General features: G+C 41.5%; 1 protein-coding gene across 3 annotated transcripts in view; it reads left to right on the forward strand.

Moving 5' to 3' along the window:
* The window catches only part of LUZP1 (leucine zipper protein 1), a 90,202-nt gene that overhangs the window by 28,434 nt on the left and 37,186 nt on the right, over positions 1-24,582 (forward strand). The window lies entirely within an intron of this gene.

Here is a 24,582-nt window from a genome sequence, read left to right on the forward strand (position 1 = left end):
TTTTTCTCTAATTTCTTGTATGTGAACTCTAGATTCATATAAACAAAGGCTCATTGGCGTCTTCAGTAATTTTTAAGAGTGCAAAGGAGTTCTGAGATCAAAAGGTTTGAGAACTACTGATCTAGATTCACAATTGTTAATAGTCATATTTGCTTTTTCTGTTTGTCTAATTTTTTTTCTGAAACCTTTGGAAGCAAGTTGCATACATATAACCTATAACCACTAAATTCTGCATTCAACATTGATACAACATTATGTAATGTTAGTTCATATTCAGATATCCCAGGTGTTCCATAAATCTTATCATTTCCCCTCCACTTTAGAATCCACTTCAAGAAAAAAAAAAAAAAAGAATCCACTTCAAGGATTACATTTGGTCTCCATGTCCTTTTTAATCTAGAGAAGGGATTGGCACACTTTTTCTGTGAAGGACCAGATAGTACAGATAGTAAATATTTTGACTATACTATCTCTTGAAGAGAAAAGCACCCATAGACTGTATGTAAATGAATGGGCATGTCTGAACTCCAATAAAACTTTAGTTTGAAGATGTGTGATCTAAAAAATCTCCACTCTTAACTTTTGTGTGTGTATCTTAACACTTTCTCTTTTGAAGAGTCCGGGCCAGTTATAATGTCCCATAAGTTGGATTTTTCTGATTGTTTTCTCATGCTGAGATGCAGGGTAAACACTTTTTGCTAAGAGATAGTACGTAGGCAGTGCTGTGAGGTTCCTTTTGTGTCATATTGGGAGGCACATAATGTTAGCTGCATTATTGTTGATGATAAATTTGACCTCTTCATTGAAAGGTACTTCCCTTTGTAATCTATGGGGTGACTTTGGGACTTTGTGAATATCTTATTCTCCTACCAAATGGCTTTAGCTTCCACTGATGGTACTTTTCTGAATCAGTTATTACTTTGGTAGTTGTGATTATAGTTCTTAACATCTGCTTAAGTAACAACAGCAATAAAAAACAAATTGTATTTTCAGAATAGTACTTGTGAGCTTAGGGTAGAAAGCCCTATTAATATATATTGTTACTGTGGTTTAGTTTCCCATCATAGCCTATCTCCCTGGGAGGGTGAGGCTGAAGGATTGGGTCTGCATGTGTTGTACTGAACAGCTGCTTTCTAGAAGCAGGGTTCTAAAATATGGTATCATCTTCTAAACCCAAAGCTGCTGAAGAAGGATCTGGCCTTGGCTGGACTGGAAGTTGTCTTTGCCATCCCTAGTTTTTCCTCTTCCTTCTGTTAATATTTCACGTGTTTTAATGGTTCAGTTTGTGGATCCTATAGTACTTTCTTGATCAATTTTTGTCTAATTATATGTTAAAACTTGTGCTGAAAACCAAGTAGTTAAACTTAGAAAAAAAAATTTTTAAGAGGAACATTTCCCCCCCACTACCTTCTTTTTTTATTTTTTATTTTTTTTTATTTTTTTAATTTTTATTTATTTATGATAGTCACACAGAGAGAGAGAGAGAGAGAGAGGCAGAGACATAGGCAGAGGGAGAAGCAGGCTCCATGCACCGGAAGCCCGACATGGGATTCGATCCCGGGTCTCCAGGATCGCGCCCTGGGCCAAAGGCAGGCGCCAAACCGCTGCGCCACCCAGGGATCCCCCCCCCCACTACCTTCTTATGAAACATTTTGAGCTTAGAGAAAAAACTAATAGTCTAATAAATACTTAGGTCGTTTAGCTGGATTAAATACTTATTAACTGTTTGCTTTATTCTACTTATGTAGTATGTTTGTATATGTGTATCCACCGTTTCTTAACTATTTGATAACCTGCAGGTGTGTAACCTCGTAGAATAAGGATAGTTGACAACATAACCATTATACCGTTATCACACCTGACAAAATTATGTTTCTAATATATATCAGTTCATATTCAGATGTTTCCAGAGTTCTCAAGATTGTCTTTCATAGTTGGTTTTTTTTTTTGAAAATATTCTATTGGGGACACCTGGGTGGCTCAGCAGTTGAGCATCTGCCTTTGGCTCAGGGCATGATTCTGGGATTCCAGGATTGAGTCCTACATCGGGCTCCCCGTAGGGAGCCTGCTTCTCCCTCTGCCTCTCTCTCTCTGTCTCTCATGAATAAATCAATAAAATATATAAAAAAAGAAAATATTCTATTGAACAGTAATTAATGAGAGATTGACATATAATTGAGCAGTGAAGTGCTCTATGTTCTCTGACAGAAAAATAACTACAAGTTTGTAGGGTGCCTTGCAGGTAGCTGCAATTAGTTGCATTTCTTTGGTCAATAAAATGAGGTCATCTTATTGCAGGGGATGAGGTTCAGGGCTTCGTTAGCTTATTATGATCAACTGTTGGACCTTTCCGAATATCAATGAACAGGATAAATTGAAAACATAAGAAATGAGAATGATGTCTAGCCTAGTGCCTGGCTCAGAGTAGGTATTTAATGAGTATTTGTTGACTTAATTAAAGGTGTAATTGGAAGCATGTGCCAGAGGACTATAATTGAGCATTATTTCAGTGCATTTAGTTTCTGTTAGGTGTTTGTCAGAGATAAAGAAGTAGAAAAACGGTGTTCATGCTCTTTTTTTTTTTTTTTTATTCATGCTCTTGTGGAGAACTACAGTATTAGATGAGAGGAAATATTCTTTTATTCCTTAAACAGATCTTTATTGAATAACTTATATTCATAACATTGTACTGGTGGGAATATAAAGGAATGACAAATCTCTACTAACCTTAAGGACTTTTGCATAATAGTTGGAGTAATGTGATATAAACACATAAAAATGAGTGTACTGTGTAAGAGAATAATAGCTCCATCATGGTAGTATATGCTTATGTGTAGATGGCATTAGGTGCTCAAGAAGGGAAGAATTAATGAGTAGTGGGTATGGAAGAGTTCCACTGAAGAGGACATGGCATTGAATTGTTTCTTGAATAGATTTGATGAGATGAAGGACATGATGGCTATTCTGGGCAGGGGAGATGTCCAGGCAAAGGGTATAAGATGAAGGAACTTGTCCTTAGGAAATAATGAGTAGATCAGTCTGTCCAGGGAAAGAGAAAGATAATGACTAGCATGCCAGGGCCTCTCGAGTGACAGACTAGGAATTTAGACTTCAGTTTGCAGTTGTAATGTAAATAAATCCTGTCTGTGCATTAGTATCTTGTATTCTGAACTAGTTGATCAACTAATACTTATTGGTAAGACGTGCACTGTATTTTTTAAAACGACTTTATTTATTCATGAGAGAGACACAGAGAGAGAGAGGCAGAGACACAGAGGGAGAAGCAGGCTCCTTGCAGGGAGCCCAATGTGGGACTCTATCCGGGGGCCCCCAGGATCATGCCCTGGGCTGCAGGCGGCGCTAAACCGCTGAGCTGCCGGGGCTGCCCGCGCGCATTGTATTCTTTGAAATTCTGATGGCCTGGATCACTTGCAGATGTGAAATTGTGATTCTGGCACAGGGTTTGTATGTAGATATAGAAACAGATGCAAAAAAACAAATGAACCAGGAGAAAAAAATTAAGTGATTCTTACTTCCTTGGGAAAGTTTGATGGGGTGGGGTTTGTGTCACCAGTAGTGCTGAGTAGTTGGGAGGATTTTATTGTTGAGAGATGGTTTGGGGGAAATGTTGAAACTATAAGAAAGGCTATGCTGATGTTAAAACGTGTTGCAAGATTCCAAATCTCATTGTCATCTTTATAATTTAGATTTTGGTAAGGCAATGGTCACTTACGTTTGAGAGCTGAATAAGAGAATGTGAGCCTGATGGTGAGATTTTTATCTTGATCATTACTTAAAATCCAACCACTGGAGGGGGGTGGGTGCAGTTGCTTAAAACCAAGCTTCAGATTCTTGGTTTTGGCTCAGGTGGTGATCTCAGGGTTGTGAGATAGAGCTCTGCATTGGGTGTGGAGTCTGCTTGAGACTCTCCCTGTCCCCCACCCCCACCTCTAAAATAAATAAATATACAGTCACCTGCACATACAATCCCAATAGCTCCTTAACTAATTAGCTAACTCACTCTGTCTCAACTAACTAAACCCCTTTGGCTTAAGAAGGATTTTATCATTTCTTACCAATCTCAGCCATGTCATTGATAAATACATGTTATGACATTAATTAGGACTAATGCTATATAGTCTTTTATTTAAGATTATTGAGAATCTTTTCTGTATTCTGCTTATTTTCTCTTTAGCTTAAGGAGGGCTAAACCAATATATAGGCTTATGCTGTGATAGTGTTTATTGGCTGTCCCTAAGAGTCATAGCTTTTATAAGCTGGAAGAAATCTTCTGGACTCTTGTTTTAATCACCCTGGTTTGTAGATCTATCTGAATAAGTGCCTTAGCATGACAGGAAGGAATTTTCTGGATATAGAGGAACCCAGGCTCTCCTTCCCCCTCCCCTCTATTCATTGTGGTGAGATCATTCATGGTCCTTCTCAAGACAAAATAATATATTGTTTATATCTCACTTCTCTGCCATTGAAAGACCTAATGGTTGGAGAAATAGGACCTAAGACACACAAAGGGTAAGGCACTTTTTTTTTTTTTTTTTTTTTACTGTATTCCCTATGCTACGCTTTTTATCCCCATGATTTATTTATTTTATAACTGGAAGTTTGTTTATTTTATAATTTCACCTATTTCTCCACCTCTGTCCCCTCTGGCAACCACTATTTTATTGCCTGTATTTATGAGCCTGTTTCTCTGTTCATTTGTTTTTTAGATTCTGTATGTATATAAGTGAAATCACATGGTATTTGTCTTTGACTTATTTCACTTACATAGTTCTCTCGAGGTCACATCCTTTCTTAAGGAAAGTTTAGGACTAGTTGGGAGTTTATAGGACATTTACCTCTTAAGTGCACTCAAATGTAGTGGGACTTTTAATAACGGCCTTATTATAGGTTGAGTCTTCTATCAGATTTTTATTCTGCCTTCAAGGTTCAAAACACACTAATAATTATCTCTGTATAATGCTTTACAGTTTATGAAGTGTTTTTATAAGCGTTATCACATTTAAATTTTAGGACACCACTGTTGGTTGGGGAGGCAAGAGCATTTTATCACTATTTTATAGCTGAAACTTAGCTGAAACTTGACCTCCCATTTTATTTCATGTCTGCCTCCTAACGTACTAAACAACACTGCTTTCATGATTTAATTTGCCTTATATCCAGATTTCCATAGTAATGAGTTATGTTGTGATAGGTTCCATTTTGGAATAACCTCAGTATTTTTTTAAACTGAAAAAGCTGTTTTCCATGACTTATTATACAAAGGGAGTTGAATGAACATGGTTTTTTTTTTTTTTTTTATTTTTTTAACTAAAGTTGTCCTGAAGAATTTGATCTTAGGTAGATTCCTGAGCTTGAGGTAAAATATCCTATTTAACTCTCATGAATTCAGCAAACATTTATTAAACGTGTTCCATGTGCCAGCCTTACTGCAGGAGACAGGAGATGGAGAGCCTTAGAAATGAAAGTGTTAAAACTGAAAAAAGCAAGATTTTAAAGTCAAGTAGACTTGAATTTAGAATTCAGCCTGCTACTTATTTATTAGTTGTAAATTATTTACAAATTTCTAATCTATAAAATGGGGATACATAATACCTTTTTTGTAGGATTGTTTTGAGGATTAGGGTGATGTATATGAAGCACTTGGTATCTGCCTTTTATAAAGTCGTTATTGCCCTTAAGCAAATGAATAGGCAAATGTGTGTGGTGAGAGTTAGCTAGGTCTTGACGGAAAGGGTTTGGCTGACCTAATGCAGAATCGAGTGAAGTCTCTTGGCTGCCAACATACTATGTTCTGCTTTTGTTGAAACTTGCAGCTCTCACCCTGGTGGTTGCCAACATTGCATTTGACTTCTCACATAGTAGAAGCCAAGTCATTCCTATGGAATATAAGTCATTTGGAAACATCTGTAGGCTGGACCTTTAAACCTCTATTGCAGTTCAGTTGGGAAAAATCTCACATTACCAGGGGGAGTGAAAGTCATGTGGCAGGGAGCCTTTCTGGGCTGGCACCCAGATTCATCTTCCTGAGTGATGTAGCCATCTAAAGGATGACGCTGCTGACAGTGCATGTGGCAGGCAAAGTGAATGGGATGAAAGACCAAGAACTTCGTTTGTTTTCTGCGATGGTGTTTTTTTCATTGGTAAACATTTATCGAGCATCTACCATATGTCAGATACCATTCTGGGTGCTAGGAGTACAGTGGTAGTGGTAGGAAAGCCTCTGCAAGAACTTATGTTCTAGCAAGGGAGAGTGTAAATATATGTAAAATATAACAAATTTCAGGTATGCTAAGTACTATGAAAAGAAATCAAACAGGAGAAGCAGGACTAAGTTAAGAGAAGGGGGTGCTATTTTCAGAAAGGATCTCATTCACTTCAGATAGGATAGAATGGAAGACTCTCTGAGAAGTAACGCACACACAGCCCAGCATGAAGCCAGTGAGTGACCATCCAAGAAAAGGACCCCAAATGGGTTGTTTCAGTAATCCTTTAGAAGGATCTTTGGTATGAGGAGTGGACTGACTTTGGAAGTTGCTTTAGGAGATGGAAGTGAGGATTTCCTTTTTAAAGTGCTTAAAATCAGCCCATATTGATTCTCAGTATGGGAGGGAGCAGGTCTGGTACTGTTGAAAATCAGCCAGGCATCTTTGGAACACATCATGGAGGTTACACCACCTGGAAAATGTACATTGTGGTGTCCAGGAGTGCTAGTAATGTCCTTTTTCCTCACATTATTATATAAAGCATAGCCTTTGGACCTTGTGTATCAGAATACAAGTGCAAATCTTTTTTTTAAGATTTTATTTATTTATTCGTGAGAGACACACACACAGTGACAGAGACACAGGTAGAGAGAGAAGCAGGCTCCATGCAGGGAGCCTGACCTGGGACTAGATCCCAGGTCTTTAGGATCAGGCCCTGGGCTGAAGGCGGCGTTAAACCTCTGAGCCACCCAGGCTGCCCTACAAATGCAAATCTATGGGTGCCACAACAGATCCAATTAATGAGAATATCTGAGACTGGTGCCTGGGAATCTGCAGTTTTAACAAGTAATTCCATATCCATACTGAGGCCTGAAAATTACTGTTTGTAATCTTGTTGATAGAAATTGTCTTTATCCCAGGCTTAGTGGGTGGGCCGGCAAGTATTTGCTTATTTAAGATTCATTACTTTTCATAATTTACATCAGAGCTTGCATTTCCTTTTGCATTGATTCAGTTGTTGGCTTTAATCTCTGATATACTGTAGCTTCTGTATTAAGATGTGTTGTTGATGAGCCAGCAGAAAACCAAACTGGTCCTCTTTTGCTTACATTATTTGGTGTTTTCACCATCAGCCACACCCTTGGGAAGGAGCAGTCTCTGAAAGGAGAATGCTACATTCCTTGTGTGGACTTAGATGCTGTAGAAAAAAGCTTGCTTATGCTCAGTCGTTTTGTCTTGTTTTGTTTTCTGTTACTTGAAACTTCTAGTTACTTACTGAGATTTTTACTTTTTTTTCCATGGGTCTTTAACATGTAAAATGCTAAATCAAAGAGAAAATAGAGAATGAGGATATTGAGAAAGTATTTAATATATTTAGTGGTAGACAGTAAATACGTGGTTTGATTTCAGGGGAGAGGCTGGGAACAATCAGCTGTGGCAAATTTAAACTATCTCTAGGTGGTCCAACCAGATCCTTAAGGCGTCCCAGCTAGCATTCTAGGGGCACTCTGTTGAAGAAAGTATGCACTGTTTCCCCCATGTTGAATTTCAGTAGTACCCTTGATGCTCATTGTCAGGTTGTGGGAAGGCCTGTAGCTCCAAAGCCTATCTGCCAGCACCCATCTCCAGGCTGGTGGCCCAGCTTAAGACTCTGTGCCTTTCCTCTTGGGTACGATTGTGGTTACTGTCTTTGGCAGGGCCCTCTTAGAAAGCGGTGGAGTCTTTTAGAACTTGAAAGGGCCTTCGAATGAATGAAAGTCTGTATTTCTTATTTTACTGTTAAACCAAGATCCAGAGAATTGAATCTTTCTCCAAGGCCTAGAATATGACTGGATATTAGAATATGAAGTCTGGTAATGTAGTTTCCTTCAATAGGGTCATCCAGTTGAATCGTCTTTTTAAGATGTGCCCATTTTCCCAAGGGCTGTTCCGTTTCTGCTTCAGGATTCTTGTAGTCATTACATTTAGCACTTGGTTATTTTTGACTTTGCCTTGCCAGTGATTGGGGGGCCCAGGTAAGGTGTGGATAGGAATTTATATCTTGCTTCTTTTTTTTTTAAGATTTTATTTACTTATTTGACAGAGAGAGAGAGAAAGTGAACACAGCAGGGGAGGGAGAAGCAGGTTCTCTGCTGAGCAGGGAGCCCAAATACTATGCGAGGCTCTATCCCAGGACCCTAAGATCCTGGGCCCTAAGATCCCAGGACCCTAAGAACTTGAGCCGAAGGCACTTAACCAACTGAGCCACCCAGGTGCCCCTATTTCGTGCTTCTTAGTAAAAATTGTGCAACGTTTAAGAGAAAATCTCTTGAAATTAAGATGAATGAAGGAGCAGACACTGGACCTGAGTCACACCACAAAGCAGCAGAAAAGGAGAGTTCACAGGGTTTTAGTCTCTTTGGAACCATACACTGACTTTCTTCCTGTTCCCTTCCTTAGCCACTTGACTCCCATAAACTCAGTCTTATGAGGAGGTGTGGTGTGATATCAGGGGTTTGAGTTGGGATTCTTGACCCAGCTCTTAGGTCCAGGCCTCCCTTCTCCTCTCTTAGGACCTTATCTCCCCCGTCTTTACGATGGCAGGCTGGATGATTGATCCTCAAAGACCTTTTTAGCTCTGATATTCTTTGAAGGTTCTCTTGCTGTTTGATGAAGGGCCACTGCTTGCAGTGTGCTCAGACAGCATAGATTATGTATGGGAACCTTCTGCAGTTGTGCCCTGGGTGGTCTCAGGCTAATTATTTTTTCAGTAGTAATGTTTCTGAGAATGTGGTTTTTATAGATAAGCCAGTTTTGGTTTTGTGTTTTAAAGAGAATGTAAAAGGTTAAAAATAAAAGTGAGAAGACTTCAAAGTTGCATCTGTGGGGAGTATATTAGTACATCCCAAGTAACTGTTCCAGAATAGCAGATGCTTTTTGTTCAGTCTATAAGGTGGCATAGTATTGTGGCATCTCCTGATGCTGTTGCAAAGAACAGGGGGCTATAAGGAAGTTCAAAGTCCACAGTTAGTTTCCACCTTTGGATAATGCGTGCCAGCTTACAGGGCCCAGCGGGAGGGAGGGCCACTGAGGGACAGGATTTCTAGCTTCATCTGAACTCCCACTTCCTAGTGGAATGATTTTAGCTCCTCAGCTCTGTATAACTAGAAAATTTGCAGTTTAAGCTTGGCTTGTTTGGCTTAAATTATGGGAGTCTGTCCCTCCTAAAAATGTCACTTCAACCTGAGACAGTTTACTGATTCTTGTAGGATACTTGAGTTTTTTTTTGGGGGGTGGGTGAGTCTGTCCCTAGAGCAGGCTTGATGTCTGTGCTGTCAGGACCTAAGGCCAGATACCGCCTGGCTCCGTACTAGAAACCATTCACCCTCCTGTTTTCTTCTTCCCAGTGGGTGGAGTTCCCTCCATTCCTGCCTGAATGAAAAGCATTTAGCTAACTTCCTGATCATGTCCTGTCTTGTCCTTCGTTTTTTTTTCTTAGCTTTTCATTATTTGCTGCAGCTCAGCCCATCTAGCCTCTGAGCTTTATAAATGTTTATAACTGGAAAGAAATTATAAAGCTTGAGTTAGGGGAAAGGAGTTTAGGTCTCTTGTTACGTGTAAGGGATTAGGGGGAGGAGTGGGGAAGATGGAGAGGCAGGGAGACTGGGATCCAAGAAAACACTCTAGGTGAGGGATTTGAGGAATTGGAGCTTTGGGTTGCTGACAGGGCAAAAAAACCTGAGGAATGCTCCTGTTTGATAAATAAGTTATTTTTAGTTTGCAGAAAAAAAAAAGTAGTTTCACCAGCATAGTGGAATCTGTTGAAGAATGCCAACCTGTTAATTTTTACTTTTAATTTTGGGAAAGACAGTTTATGTCAGTTATTAGGACAGAAAAACATGTTTAGTGGTCTGATTTTGAGTACTATATGCTTATTTAGAGGAGCTGGACTTTCCTAACTGGAAGGTGGGACCTTTGTCCTCGTGAGAATTCATAGTGGTGCAGAGAAAATGCTAACAATACAAGTTAGTGAAGAAAATACTGGAGCAAGTAGAGACCGAATCGGCTGTGCACCGCTGACAAATACCCTGGCCCTCTGGTCAGCAGGGTTTAGAGCTTCCTGTTGGAGCAAATTTTGCTCTTATTTCTTTAGCTTTATACACAGGGAAGTTAAGCCAGCAGCTTTTCAGTGTGGCCCTTTGTAGTCTTGGGATTTTTCTCACTGGGCTGGCCTTATTTTTTGCTTAAAACATGTAAGTAATCTGTAGAGGCGCCTGGGTGACTCAGTCAGTGAAGCATCAGACTCTGGATTTCTGCTCAGGTCATGATCTCAGGGTCGTGAGATCAAACCTCGTGTAGGGTTCCGCACTGGGCGTGGAGCCTGTTTAAGATTCTCTCTCTCCCTCGTTTGCCCCTCCCTCTCTCTTTAAAAAATAAAGTAAAAGTAATCTGTATAACTGTTTCTCGTGAGGATAAAGAAAACTTAAGAGAGGTAGTTACCTCAATAAAGCAAAACAGCTAGTGGACTGACTGATCATGGCATGGATTTTTGAGGGCTCTGGCAGGACATCTCTGGGCAGCCTTTCTGATGAATGTGGGCATCCTGGAATCTGGAGTTCCTTTAGTTGGTGTTAATAAAATAATATTACTTGGTGTTCTTACCCAGTGTTACACATGGGAGATGAATTGTTCTTTTTTGTGTGAGTACACCTAGATTTTTAAGAACATATATATAGGCACTCCTCATAGTGTTCAGCTATTTAGCTATTGAACTTTATTGAACTGTTACTATGTGCCAGGTTCTATGCATGTGCTTGGATTAGAAGATGAAATACTATAATCTTGGCCTTTTAAGAGCTCCCAGTTTGGTGGGGGAGATAAACAAGTAGATAATTACAATACAGGATGGTAAGTGCTATCTATGTTAGAGGCAAAACTAGGGTCTTTCAAAGGGGCCTGTTCCTACTTGATTCCTCTACCTTCCTCTCCAGATTGTTTAAAAGCTGTGTGAGATCATAGGGAGGCCATGAAGCTGTTTGCCGAAGGTCAGACCCATAGCTAGTTGGTAGTGAAGCTGGAACTAAAATAGAGTTGTGATATTCGTTCTCTTACGGCTTTGTTCGTAGTTCCATTAGCAGTGACTTCAACTTTTCCTCCCTTGCCCTAGATTCCAACTTGTAACTCTCTCCCTCCTCTCTGCTCCACCATCTTTTCAAGCTTTGGTTCTTATTACCTTGCCTCACAATTCTATTGAAATGGAAGTAGGAAGGCTTGGGAGTCTTAAGTTTGAGCTCGCTGAGGTAGAAGAAAGATCCTTAGCATTGGTTGCACATTAGAATTGCTTACAGAGCTTTTATAAAATACCGATACCTAGGATTCTGGTTTTTACTCCCATATTTGTTTGCACATTACTGAGATAACTTATTTTAGCTTAATATTCCACAAAGGGAGGATATCAGGTAGAAAATTGTCTCTTTCTCAGAAGACATAAGATTGTTTTCTTCTTCTCGTAATTTCTCAGGTCACTGAACCTGTCCCAGTCAGCTCAAGCCTATCTTAGAAAAAGTTCGAAATCTCTGTTGTTAAGCTTCCAGAAGCAGCCCGATGTAAAACAATTTTGTTCTAAAGATTTTATTTATTTAGAGAGAGAGTGCATGAATAGGGGAAGGGGCAGAAGGAAAGAGAGAATCTTAAGCAGGCTCCACGCCCACCATGGAGCTAGACACAGCTCGATCTCAAGACCCTGAGATCATGATCTGAGCCAAAAGCAAGAGTCTGTTGCTTAACCAACTGAACCACCCAGGTGTCCCAGTGCTCAATTTTTATGTTCTCATGTAAAGACTATTCACATCAAGGTATGCATCAGGTTAAGATAGAGAACATTTCCACAACTCCAGAAAGCTCCCTGTGCTTCTTCCTCACCATCAGTACTGGCTGCCCAACTAACCGTTTATTTTGACTTCTATCTCCATTGATTAGTTTTTTGTATTCTTGAGTTTCATGTAATAGAATATAAACAGAATCAGACAGTATGCACTCTTTTGAGTCTGGTTTTGCTCAACATTGTGTCTGTATATTGGACATTCATCCATGTTATATGTAGGAGTATGTAATGTTTCATTGTTTGGATGGACCACAATTTTTTTTTAAAGATTTTATTTATTTATTCATGAGAGACACAGAGAGAGAGAGAGGCAGAGGGGGAAGCAGCCTCCAGGCAGGGAGCCCGATGTGGGACTCGATCTCGGGACTCCAGGATCATGCCCTGGGTGGAAGGCAGGCACTAAACTGCTGAGCCATCCAGGGATCCCCTGGATGTACCACAATTATTTATTCTACTGTTGATGGACATTTGGGATCTTATCAGTTTGGGCTGAATGATAAAGCTGCCATGGATATTTGTAGTCCTGTGCGTGTCTTTTTTTTTTTTTTTTAAGATTTTATTTATTCATGACAGACACAGAACAGAGAGAGAGAGGCAAAGACACAGGCAGAGGGAGAAGCAGGCTCCAAGCAGGGAGCCCGACGTGGGACTCGATCCCGGGTCTTCAGGATCATGCCCCGGGCTGAAGGCAGTGCTAAACCGCTGAGCCACCCGGGCTGCCCCTGTGCATGTCTTTTGGTGAATGTATGCACTCATTTTTCTTTTTTTTTAAAGTTTTTTTTTTTTTTAATTTTTTTATTATTTATTTATGATAGTCATACAGAGAGAGAGAGGCAGAGACACAGGCAGAGGGAGAAGCAGGCTCCATGCACCGGGAGCCCGACGTGGGATTCGATCCCGGGTCTCCAGGATCACGCCCTGGGCCAAAGGCAGGCGCCAAACCGCTGCGCCACCCAGGGATCCCTGCACTCATTTTTCTTAGGTGTATATCTAGGAATATGATTCTGGGTCATATGTCAGTTCTGGTAGATATAGCTAAAGAGTTTGGTTGTATTGAGTGTTAGCATTCAATCTTTTTTTTTCTTTTTTTTAATTAGCTTCCATGCTCGGTATGGAGCACAGTTTAGGACTTGAACTCACGACCCTGAGGTCAAGCTGTGAGCCGAGTAGCAGCTGAGTGGCTCAGTGGGTTAAATATCTGCCTTCAGTTCAGGTCATGGTCTCAGGGTCCTGGGATCAAGCCCCTCACTTCAGGCTCCTTGCTCAGCGGGGAGCCTGCTTCTCCCTCTCCTGTTCCCCCTGCTTGTGTACTCTCTCTCTCTCTCTCTGTGTCAAATAAGTAAAATCTTAAAGACAAAACAAAACAAAGTTTAAAAAAAAAAGAGACCTGAGCTGAAATCAAGAGTCGAATGCTTAATTGACTGAGCCATGTTAGGTGACCCTTAAATGTTTTTTCATTATGAAATATTTCAAATGTTCACAAAAGGAGGGAGGCTAGTACAGTGAACCCACATATCTATATTTAATAATTTTTAAGATTGTGCTATATTTGGTTCATTTCTGTTCTTTTTATTTATTTTTATTTTATTATTTTTTAAAGATTTACTTATTTATTTATGATAGAGAGAGAGAGAGAGAGAGAGAGAGAGGCAGAGGGAGAAGCAGGCTCCATGCCAGGAGCCTGATGCGGGACTTGATCCCGGGACTCCAGGATTGTGCCCTGGGCCAAAGGCGGGCGCCACACCACTGAGCCACCCAGGGATCCCCTATTTCTGTTCTTTTTAATGTGTTGAAGAATTTTAAAGCAAATCCCAAAAATCCTGTCATTTTACTTCTATACACATTTTTAAAGATTTTATGTATTTGAGAGAGAGAATAAATGTGTTAGAAGGGGCAGAGGGGGAAGGAGAGGGACAAATGGACTCCGTGTGGAGCCAGACATGGGATTTGATCTCACAACAACCCTGATATCATGACATGAGCTGAAGTCAAGAGTTGGATACTTAACCGACTGAGCCATCTAGGTGCCCCACCACTACACACTTTTATATGCATCTTTAAGTATGGACATTTTCTCACATAACCATAATGCTATTATCAAATTTAATGAAATTAACAGATCCGTAATATCTAGATAAGATCATAATCAATGTCTCAAAAATGTCTTTGTAGTTAGGGTATCTGATCAGTCCACATAATACATTAAGTATAATGTTATGTTTCCTAAGTTTCTTTGTCTGTAAAGTCCTTCTAGCTCTGCTCCTCCTTTATCATATAATTGACTCATTATAGAAATTGAGTCAGTTACCAGATAGTAATGATATTTTTGAAAGCTCCTAGATTTTTCTAATAATTGGAAAACCCTCAGTGTAAATCTCAGGACTGTTCTTTTTAAAGAGAGGGTCAAGAGTAGGGGCTAGAATATAGTTATGAAGTTCTCATTTGTCCCAGTTTTACTTTGTTGTGTGAATCTTCTTGTCTGGTAGGAACTTCAAAGATTAATTCTCTAACCTAAGAATCAGAAACTCTGACAAGAAAAAGGGGATACATTTTTTTCCCTGTTGAAGTTCTTTTCTTGTAAAACTGTTGATCATGAGGTTTTTTCTTTCTTTTTTTAAATTAGCTGAACACAATTGGAAATTGGAAAATAGGTCATTCACAGCAATTGAGATTCTCAAGGCTTAGTGAAAGAAAACTTTAAGGGATTAAAAAAGTATGGCTATAGATAGCACAGGGAGGAAATGTTAAAACACCCATGTAGGTGGGATGGTGGAGTGTCCCAAGGCAGCCCCAGTAAAGCACAACAGAGGTTGGTTTCCCATACTGGGAAGACCCAGGGTGATTCCTGGGTTTGTGCCAAGAATCTTCTAGCAATTAGCCGCCATATCACTCCATCCTCTTTACCTATATGGGCCAAAGTGTGCAGATAATCTTATTTTAAGTAATTCATCAGATCTAGGTGCTCAACAGAGTTTTTGTGGGAAAGTTGATAATGTTGGTTACTGACACGGACTGAAATGGTGTATCCAGTATAGGAAACCGATGGAATGTCAGAGTGGCTGTAGTATATAGGCTTTCAGGTACTATGGAATTAGTAGCTTATCCTACATTGTCAGAACTGGAAGGGCCCTTGGGCTCTTGGATTCTACCTAAACCATCTCCCCATTCTTAGGTTTTTTGTTAGAGAAAATTTTAAATTTATACAAAGGAAATTTCATAACGGGACTCCATGTGCCCACACCCAGTTTCAACAGTTATGAACTTATGGCCAATCTTGTTTCATCTGTATCCTTATCTACTTAACCCCATTATGTGTTATTTGAAGCAAGTTCCAGACATTATATCATCTCATCTGTAAGCATTTCATTATCTTTAAAAGTTAAGGGCTTCTTAAAACACTACAATTTTAATAATCACATAAAAAACTTAAGAATTCTTTAATACCATCAGATATCCAGTCATTCAAATTTTTGTTTTCTCATCAGTGACTCTGTTTTGTTTTTTACAGTTAGTCTGAATCAGGACTCATTTAAGATCCATACACTGTGATTGGTCAAAATGTCTTTTTTAAAGAATCTTTTAATCCATAGGTTCTCTCTCCATGTCCCCTCCCTTTTTTGTTTAAAAAAAAAATCTTTTTAAAGATTTTAGTTATTTTAGAGACAGTGCAAGTGGGAAGAGGGGCAGAGGGAAAGAGAAAGAATCTCAGACAGACTCCATGCCCAGTGCAGAGCCCGATGCAGGACTTGATCTCAGGATCGTGAGACTTGATCCTGAGATCACGACCTGAGCTGAAGCCAGAGTTGGGTGCTCAATCAACTGAGCCACCCAGGTACTCCCCCCACTTTTTTTTTTTTTTTAATATACAGGGTTTGTTATATATTGCCGCATAACAAAATTTAGCAGCATAAAACAATACACATTTTATTATATAGTTTCTATGGGTTAGGAAGCTGGGCATGGCTTTAGCTGGATCCCCTGCTTCTAGGTCTCACACAGGCTATACTCAAGATGTCAACCATCAAGGTATGACTGGGAAAGGGGCAGCTTCAAGTTCACTCAGAGGCTGTTGATAGGATTCAGGTCCTCATGAATAGTTGGACTGAGGGCCTTAATTTTTTGTTTGTTGGTAGATGGAGGCCGCCTTCAGCTCCTTTCTATCTGGGCCTCTACAGCACGGCAGCTAACTTCATCAGAGAGATGGCAAAAGAGAGAAAGTGCCAGCAAGAAAGAATTCAGTCTTTTCTAACCTAATCTCAGAAATGACATCTCAGAGGGACACCTGGGTAGTTCAGCAGTTAAGCGTCTGCCTTCGGCTCAGGGTGTGATCACAAAGTCCCAGGATCAAGTGCCACATCGGGCTCCCCTCTAGCAACCTGCTTCTCCCTCTGCCTATGTCTCTGCTTCTCTCTCTGTGTGTCTCTCATGAATAAATAAATAAAACCTTGAAAAAATGATATCTCCTAATTCTTGCTGTATTCTCATTGTTAGAAGTAAGTCTTGAGGCCCAGAATAAACTCAACATGTAGGACATGTACATGGCAGGTGTTCATTGGGAGCTATTTTAGGAAACTTCCCATCTTCTAGAGATAAACTCTAGAGTCCAGGTCCGCCAGCGATCAATATATTTACCTTTTTGCCTTATTTTTGATGCCACTGGGGAGAAAAAGGCCCCTCAAAACCTGTACATTTCATTTGCCCAGTGCAGAGCTCTATATGTGTAATGATTGTTACTCAGTTTCCTTCTGTGACTCTCTGCTAAATGTCATATTTATAGTTGTCTGGAGCAAATTGTTAAAAAAATCATAGGTTGGATAGGTTGATACGGCTTTTTCACCTTGACCAAGAAATCCATCAGTTGGCAGTCTTTAAAAAAACAATATTGACTGTGTTTCGCAGTACACAGTACACAGGCCTGTGCCAGCCAGTAGAGGTACCAAAAAGGCATAAAAGAATAAGAGGGTAGTCTCTAATTATTGTGTGATATGGACAATAAGTGTAAAAAAATTAGAAATTAGCGTTGAGTCATCAGCCAATATTTTTGGAGCGCAAAGCTCTGTGTATAAAGATCCATTTTAAGTGTAGTGGGGAACATAAAACTCAGACAATCTTCTGCTCTCTCCATAGGAGATGATACAAAGCTACGACGCAAAGTAGATTGGAAATTGTGCGAGTAGAGATACGGACAAGTACTTTGGAAACAAAGGATGGAGAGGCTTAGAATGTTAGAGCCACAGAGGGTCCTTAGAGAGTATCAGGGCCAAGGGTCTTTACCATTCTGGGGATATGGAGCCATTTACTCAGAGAAGTTGAAGAATCCTTGCTAAGAAAAGAGAATCAAGTGAAATTAGAAAGAACATAAGTTTTTCAGCTGCCAGGGATGAGAGGACTTGAGATGAAAACGGGTAGCCGTAGATCTTAGAACAGACTACTCCAGGACTGGGGACTTTCTTAGTAACACACCTAAACGGAGCAAAGGTAGACTCTGCAGCTGCCTTCTGACCTACAATATAACAATAACCATGTTTTATAGTGGCCAAAGTACTTTCACATATGTTATTTCATTCAGTCCTTATGATCTTATAGTCCATATATATTTATCATTTCCGTTTTACAGATGAAGAAACTTCTACTCAGAGAATTATAATAATTCACAAGGGTCACACAACCAGTAAGCTGGAGAGACAGGACTGGGTCTCAGGATTTCATTGCCCTGTGCCCTGCCCAGTGCATGTCTGTTCCATGGTTTGTAATACTGAAGACACTGATTTGAGACTTGCTGGCAAGCATGATTTCCTAAGAGATAAAGAGACCCATCCAGGGCTGCAATAAGAAAAACTAGACAAGGGGTGGTGGTGGGGAGATGCAGAAGACCGGGCAGGGAGCCCGTTGAGGTCTTCTGACTAGGGCGGCCTCCCTGCCCTTTCAGATACTGCCTGGTGACACCTCTGGCCCCACCCACCTCTCTCAGTACTTTACAATTATTTCTGCTGGAACCCAGCAAGTGAATTCCTCAAGGTTCCTTTCTTTCCCAAGGGCTTTGTGGTACACTTAGAAGGAAAGAGAAGCCAAATAAAAATGTGCAAGGGATGTAATGCTTTATCAGAATGGTGATAAGAAAATTGGATTAACATTAATAGAATACACTTTATGCCAGGCCTTACGTGTGTACACTTAATGTATATTTTCATATAATTCTGATATCAGCCCCATAAAGTTTAGATATTATAATATCTGTGTGCACTTGAAGAACCTGAGATTGTGAAGGGGAATCACTGCTGTGATTATAGGGGGAACTGAGATTCCCTGGCTTCTGAGACCATGTGGGCTCCTTCCATTATAGTATGTTGTTTGGGCAGCAGTCAGGGTGGAGGAGGAGTGTGGAATAGAGACAAAGGGAAGTTCTCTAGAGGCTACAAAATGGAAAGAAGCTTCTTGCTGGGGGTAGAAATAATGATGACTCCCCCAATATGTGCCTTGAAATTAAAATGGCAGGACAGACCTTCTAAACCCAGGCCCTCTAGTATAAACAGCCACGTGTTCTGTTCCTGACGTACCAAGGGAAAGTGTAGAGAAGGGCATTTTATCTTCTGTTGTAGTGAAGAAGAGATGTATGTATGGAAAAAGACTTCCAGATTGATACTCTGGACATTTGGGGATTAGTCCAAGGGGAGTGTCTGAGGAAAAAGGTTCAGACACTTGCTGCTCGTACATGAGGCTGTGCTAGGATAGTGTCCCCTTTAAACAGAAACAGATGAAACAGATTGTCCTCCCCCCTGCATCCTCTTGAATCCATCACCTTCACTTTGAAATAGCAAACTTTTCTGAACAGCTGTCTGTATTCACTGCCTCCCTCCACTTAGCCTGCCCCAGGCTGGCATCTGCCCTTTCATTTCACCGTACACTCTCAGAAAGGTCACTTATGTCCTCCATGAAGCTGAATTCAGGGCAGCCCCGGTGGCTCAGCAGTTTAACGCCGCCTTCAGCCCAGGGCGTGATCCTGGAGACCCAGGATCGAGTCCCACGTCGGGCTTCTTGCATGGAGCCTGCTTCTCCCTCTGCCTGTGTCTCTGCCTCTCTCTCTCTGTCTCTCATGAATAAATAAAGTCTTTAAAAAAAAAACTGATTTTTTTGGGTCATTTTCTCAGTGAAGTTGACACTATTGACCACTCCTTCCTTCCAGAAACATTCTCTTGTCTTGGCTCCAGTGATGTAACACGTCCTGTTCTTCCTCCTATTTCTCTGCTGTTTTTGCAGGCTTATCCTCCATTCTACAGCTATTAAATGTTCTACTCTCCCGGGCCCTCCTCTCTGCTCAGAGTAGACATTCTCCCTTGGTGATGCATCCACCCCATTGGCTTTAGTAACCACACCTCTATGGACATGACTCATAAATTTATATATGCAGCCTGGATTGCTCCCCTGTGCTACAGACCCATCTATTTATTGTCAGCCAGGCCCCGTTCTAGGATATAGAATACCCTGGGGATATAGTGATGAGGTAGACGGAGGTGGGGGTAGGGGTGGTGAGGAAGAGACAAATAATAAAGTAGTAAACAAAATATGCCAGATAGGGTTCAGTGCTCAGGTACGCATAAACCAGGGTGATATGTTAGAGGTTGAGAGCTACCTTATATTGTCTGGTCAGGTCATCACAGAGGTGGTAAAATTTAAGCTGACCCTTCAGTGACCAAAAGAAGCCAGCTGTGCAGAGCACAGAGGGAGTAGCTAGTGCAGAGGCCCCAAGGCCAGAATGAACACTGTGTGTAAGACTTGGGATGTGGGGAGGGGACTTGTAGGAGATGAGGTCAGAGGGGTAGGTAAGGGCCAGATCACACAGGGCCTAGTAGACTCTGATGAGTACTTCAGATTATTCTAAGTGAAAGGAAAAGCTGTTAGAGGTGTTTTGTTATGTCATCTTTAAGCAGAATAGAGTCTTGATCTAATTAAATTTGTAGAAACTTAATTTGCTACTATCTGAAGAGCAGTATATATATGGGAGAGTTGGTAGCGGGGAGACTTAAGGAGGTTGTTGTAGCAGGTAGGGTGAGAGTCTAGTAGCTTGGACTAGGGTACCTAATAGGAGATGTAGAGAGCAGAAGGATAGGTTCGAGAAAATTCGGGAATGGAGTTGATAGGACTTGCTTGATGGATTTGCAGGTAGGGTGTGAGGGAAAGAGACACCGTGGACGAATGGTGGTATTGTGAATTAGGAGAAGATGTGAAGAGGAATGAATTTGGGGAAAGAAGGGTAGGAGGTAAATACTACCATCACGAATATGAGATTTTATAATTACACATCCAGGTAGAGAAGTCAGGTAGGCTGTCAGATATGCTTCTGGAATTCAGGGAGGTCATTGCTGGAGATAAAAATTTGAAGGTCATTGATATTAAAAGTCATGGGACTGGTTGAGATAGCCCAAAGATGGGAGGGTTCAGATAAAGAAAAGAGGTCCCAGGACTGTCTTTGGTCAAGTAGAGGAGAAGGCAGAGCAGACTGAGAATGACCCGTGGCTAGGAAGATCAGGAAAGTGTGATATCCTGGGCCCAAGGAAGAAAGGGTTTCAGTAGAGAAAGAATGGTTGTTTGTGTTAAATGCCATTTGGAGGATAAGCAGTGTTGAGGCCTTTGGCCCTGATGAACAGTTTCTGTGGAGCTTTGAGCATAGAAGGTGATGGGCATAAACTGAGAACGAGGGCTACGGAAGTGTAGAGTAGAGGCCACCCTGGGTTTTGCTGTGAGGAGCAGCAGAGATGCTGGGGCGGGACCAGCTGGAAGGAGGGATACGATCAAGGGCGAGTTGTTTCTGGTTTTTGTTTTGTTTTTTTTTGTTTTGTTTTTTTTTTTTAAGATGAGAAATTCTAGAATCTTGCTTTCCAGATGTGGCCTCTGGATCAGTCTGGGAACCTTTTAGAAATACAGACTCTCAGGCCCCACCCCAGATCTACTGAGGCAGTGTCTGCACTCCAGGGAAATCCCCAGCTTGTTTGTGTGCACATTCACATATTTGCACCATTCTAGAGTGTGGCTTCTCAAGTTATCAATGCTGCGGGACCAATTAACTTTTTCCAATCTGTCCAGGACCTACGTGTGGTACTACTGTGTGCATTTTGTCTGTAACTCCCTCCACACGTGACTCACTGTGTGAGTTGGTCAGCACCCTCCCTGGTTTAGACCCTGTTTGAGAAGCCCTCCTCAGATCCCATGCTCGGATGTTGTAGCAATGTCAGCTTGCTTCCCAGGTACCTGAGTGCCTCTTCTCAGTTCTTTGCTTACACTGGTACGAGTTGGTGAGCCTGAGCCCGCGCTGGCCTGCGTGCTCATTGAGTCTGTAGGGGAGGAGGAGGATGTAAGAGCGGAGGTAAGCGCATGTGAGAGGGAGTAGGAAGTACATGAAACGTTGTACTTCATGAATCAGCAAAGCTTCATTGTAACAATAGGGAAAGCCGAATGCTGGTATATTGTTAGATTTGGAGTTAGGAGTTGATGGTTTGAGTGTTGCTTCTTGGGGACAAAGTCATTTAGCTGATGGGGGCTGGAGGTTTATTGAGGAAAAGGCGTAGGAGTCATTTTGGGGAGTCGCAGAGTGAGTCTAGCAAGGGAAATGTAGGATTGCTGGCAGCAGTGAGGGATGTGTTTGAGATTTGTGGTGATGAATTTAAAATGTGGGCTTCTGGCTGGCGCAGTCAGTAGAGCATGTGGCTCTTGATCTCAGAGTTGTGGATTCAAGCCCCCAGGCTGGGCACGGAGCTTACTTAAAATTTTTCAAAAAAACGATGCCAGGCAGTAGGTGGCATTTTCTCTAGAGACACAGCTTATTTGAGAACTTAGCTGCTTTGGTGTAGGCCTGGAGAGGTTGTTAGATAGGTTTAGTGAGAACTGAAGTCTTACTAGTTGACTATGGGGTGGGGGATGGAGGGTGGGGGGTGAGGAGTGAATTAAAGGTGTTTGCAAGGGACTGATTATGAGGAAAGTGAGCAAATGAAGGGGGCATGTATTACCATTAAATTACTTAACTTTTCTTTTCTAAGACGGGCGTAATAGTATGTTTCATAGAGTTGTTGTAAGGATTCAGGTAATTCCTACAGAGCGCCCAGAACGTGTCTGGGGCGTGGCGGGGGCTGTGTATGCAGCCGGCCTGGTTAGCTTGTCCTGCTGTCCTGCCTCCTGCCTCCTGGCCCCGGAGCTGGCCCCCTCCCCATCCTTTGGTACCATTCCTCCCTCCCTCGGTCTGTGGTCCATTCTGAGGCCGAAGCGGTCGTTTTGAAATGTACACACCTTACCCCCTGCTCAACACTTACGTGACTTTCTGGAACTCTTTGGATAAGGAGCCCCAATCCATAATGTGTGTGCGGTGGCTGTCTTCACACCGCCCCATGGTCACGTCCTGTCCGCATCTGCTTGTTCTCCCGTCGTCATCTCACGCACCCACCTAACCCCCCGGCGTCACGTGCTCCCTCTCCTACTCAAGAACGTCCTCACCCCTCGTGGCAGCCTGCTTACACCTCTGAATAGGTCGGCTTCTACTGATCCGCTAGTGTGGTTCTTTATTCAGTGTTTCCCTGTTGCTTGTACAGTAAGTGAAGACCGTTCTGTCTTTGGTCAGTGCTTACCTCAGAGCTTGATGCGTGGTAGCCAGTCAGTATTTGCACGAATATGTGATTGGATGGACGGATGCACGGGCTTCCTACCCATCAGCCTCTTGTCAATTTGTGATATTCGGGATGTGGATCAGGACAGGCTTTCTTGAGGTTTGGAGCTGAGGGAATTCCTCGGAGAGGTAGTATGATACAGAAGAGAAAGCAGATTGTGGGTTAGAAATACCTGGGGTGAGACTCCACTTAACAGCTGTGTGACTTTGACCCTTTGTTTCTTCCTCATTTATAAAATAACCCGTGATGGTATTTGCTGGAGGCGGTTACTGTTAAGATTAAATTAGGTTAATAAAAGCACTTTTGGTTTCTTTCTCCTTAGGCTGGTTGTTGTGACTTGCTGTTTACGTTTGCCATTACCTGCCCTAATCCTGGTGGCCCCTTGATATCCTAATTAAAGACTCCTAGGGGTTAAAGGGAGCCAGCATGTTCCCCTGATTCAGCCAACTTTCTAGAGCAGGTCTAAAACCAACAATTTTAGACATGTGGTTCTATTGCTAAACCTCACAAACATGGGCTAATTGCAAGGAAGCCTTGTCTCAATTATAGCCTACTTGTTAGAAAAGGAAACGGCGGACAGGTGGCAGTCCTTGAGGGCCTGCTTTTAAATAGGTGCCCTAATCACAAGCTAGTCTTATCAATTGTTTATTAATAAGTGGTTCCAAAGTGTTTGAAAGTTCTTAAATCCTTTCTAATTCTAATCTCGTTTATACTCTTGGTTCTTTGTTAGGTAAAGTTTGTTTGGTTAGGTGGAAAAACCCCTGAAGCTCAGAGATGGGATTACTGGATTCTAGTCCTGTCTCTGTTATGAGTTTCCTAAAAGAGTCACAAGTCTTAATCTGTTTGCTCATCTGTCATACGGGGGATAAGAGTAACTGCCTTCTCATCCCAAGAGCTGCATGGATAAAAGAGTTATCCTGGGAGATTCAGACACTATTATTATTAAAGGATTTTTTTCTTTAGTGAGAGAGAGAGAGAATGAAAGAATGCATGAGAGGTGGAGAGGGGCAGAGGGATGGAGAGAGAAACTCAAGCAGGCTCTGTTGAGCGTAGAACCTGACACAGAGCTTGATCTCACAGCCCCGAGGTCCCGACCTGAGCCGAAACCAAGAGTTGGGCACTTGACCGGACCACCCAGGTGTCCCAGAATTGGACATTGTTTTAGCGGCCTCCCATCATACATAGGTATTGAAATCTGTTATTAACATAAAGCTCAAGAATTAATAACAAGATTATTAGTTTATTCTTTATTTTTTTTATTTTTTTATTTTTTTTTTTTAAAAAATTTTTTTTTTATTTTTATTTATTTATGATAGTCACAGAGAGAGAGAGAGAGAGAGAGGCAGAGACACAGGCATTATTCTTTAAAAGCTTGAATAATTGCATAACCCTGAGGTATTCGAATAAATCACATAAATTGGCATGTCTCCATTTTTGCCTTTTGGAACCTATTATTTATAGTTTTTTATTTTTTATTTTATTTTATTTATTTATTTTTTAAAGATTTATTTATTTATTCATTCAGAGAGAGAGAGAGAGAAAGAGGCAGAGACACAGGCAGAGGGAGAAGCAGGCTCCATGCAGGGAGCCCGACGCGGGACTCGATCCCGGGTCTCCAGGATCACGCCCTAGGCTGCAGGCGGCACTACGGCACTAAACCACTGTACCACCGGGGCTGCCCCCCCCCTTTTTTTTAAAGATCTAATATTTATTTGAGAGAGAGAGAGCATGCATGAGTGCAGACCGGACGGGGAAGGAGAAGCAGTCTCCCAGCCCAGGATACTGGGATCATGACATGAGCCTAAGGCAGACACTTAACTGAGCCACCCAGATGTCCTTATTT

Source organism: Vulpes lagopus, chromosome 8 (genome assembly GCF_018345385.1).
Source record: "Vulpes lagopus strain Blue_001 chromosome 8, ASM1834538v1, whole genome shotgun sequence".
NCBI lineage: Eukaryota > Metazoa > Chordata > Mammalia > Carnivora > Canidae > Vulpes > Vulpes lagopus.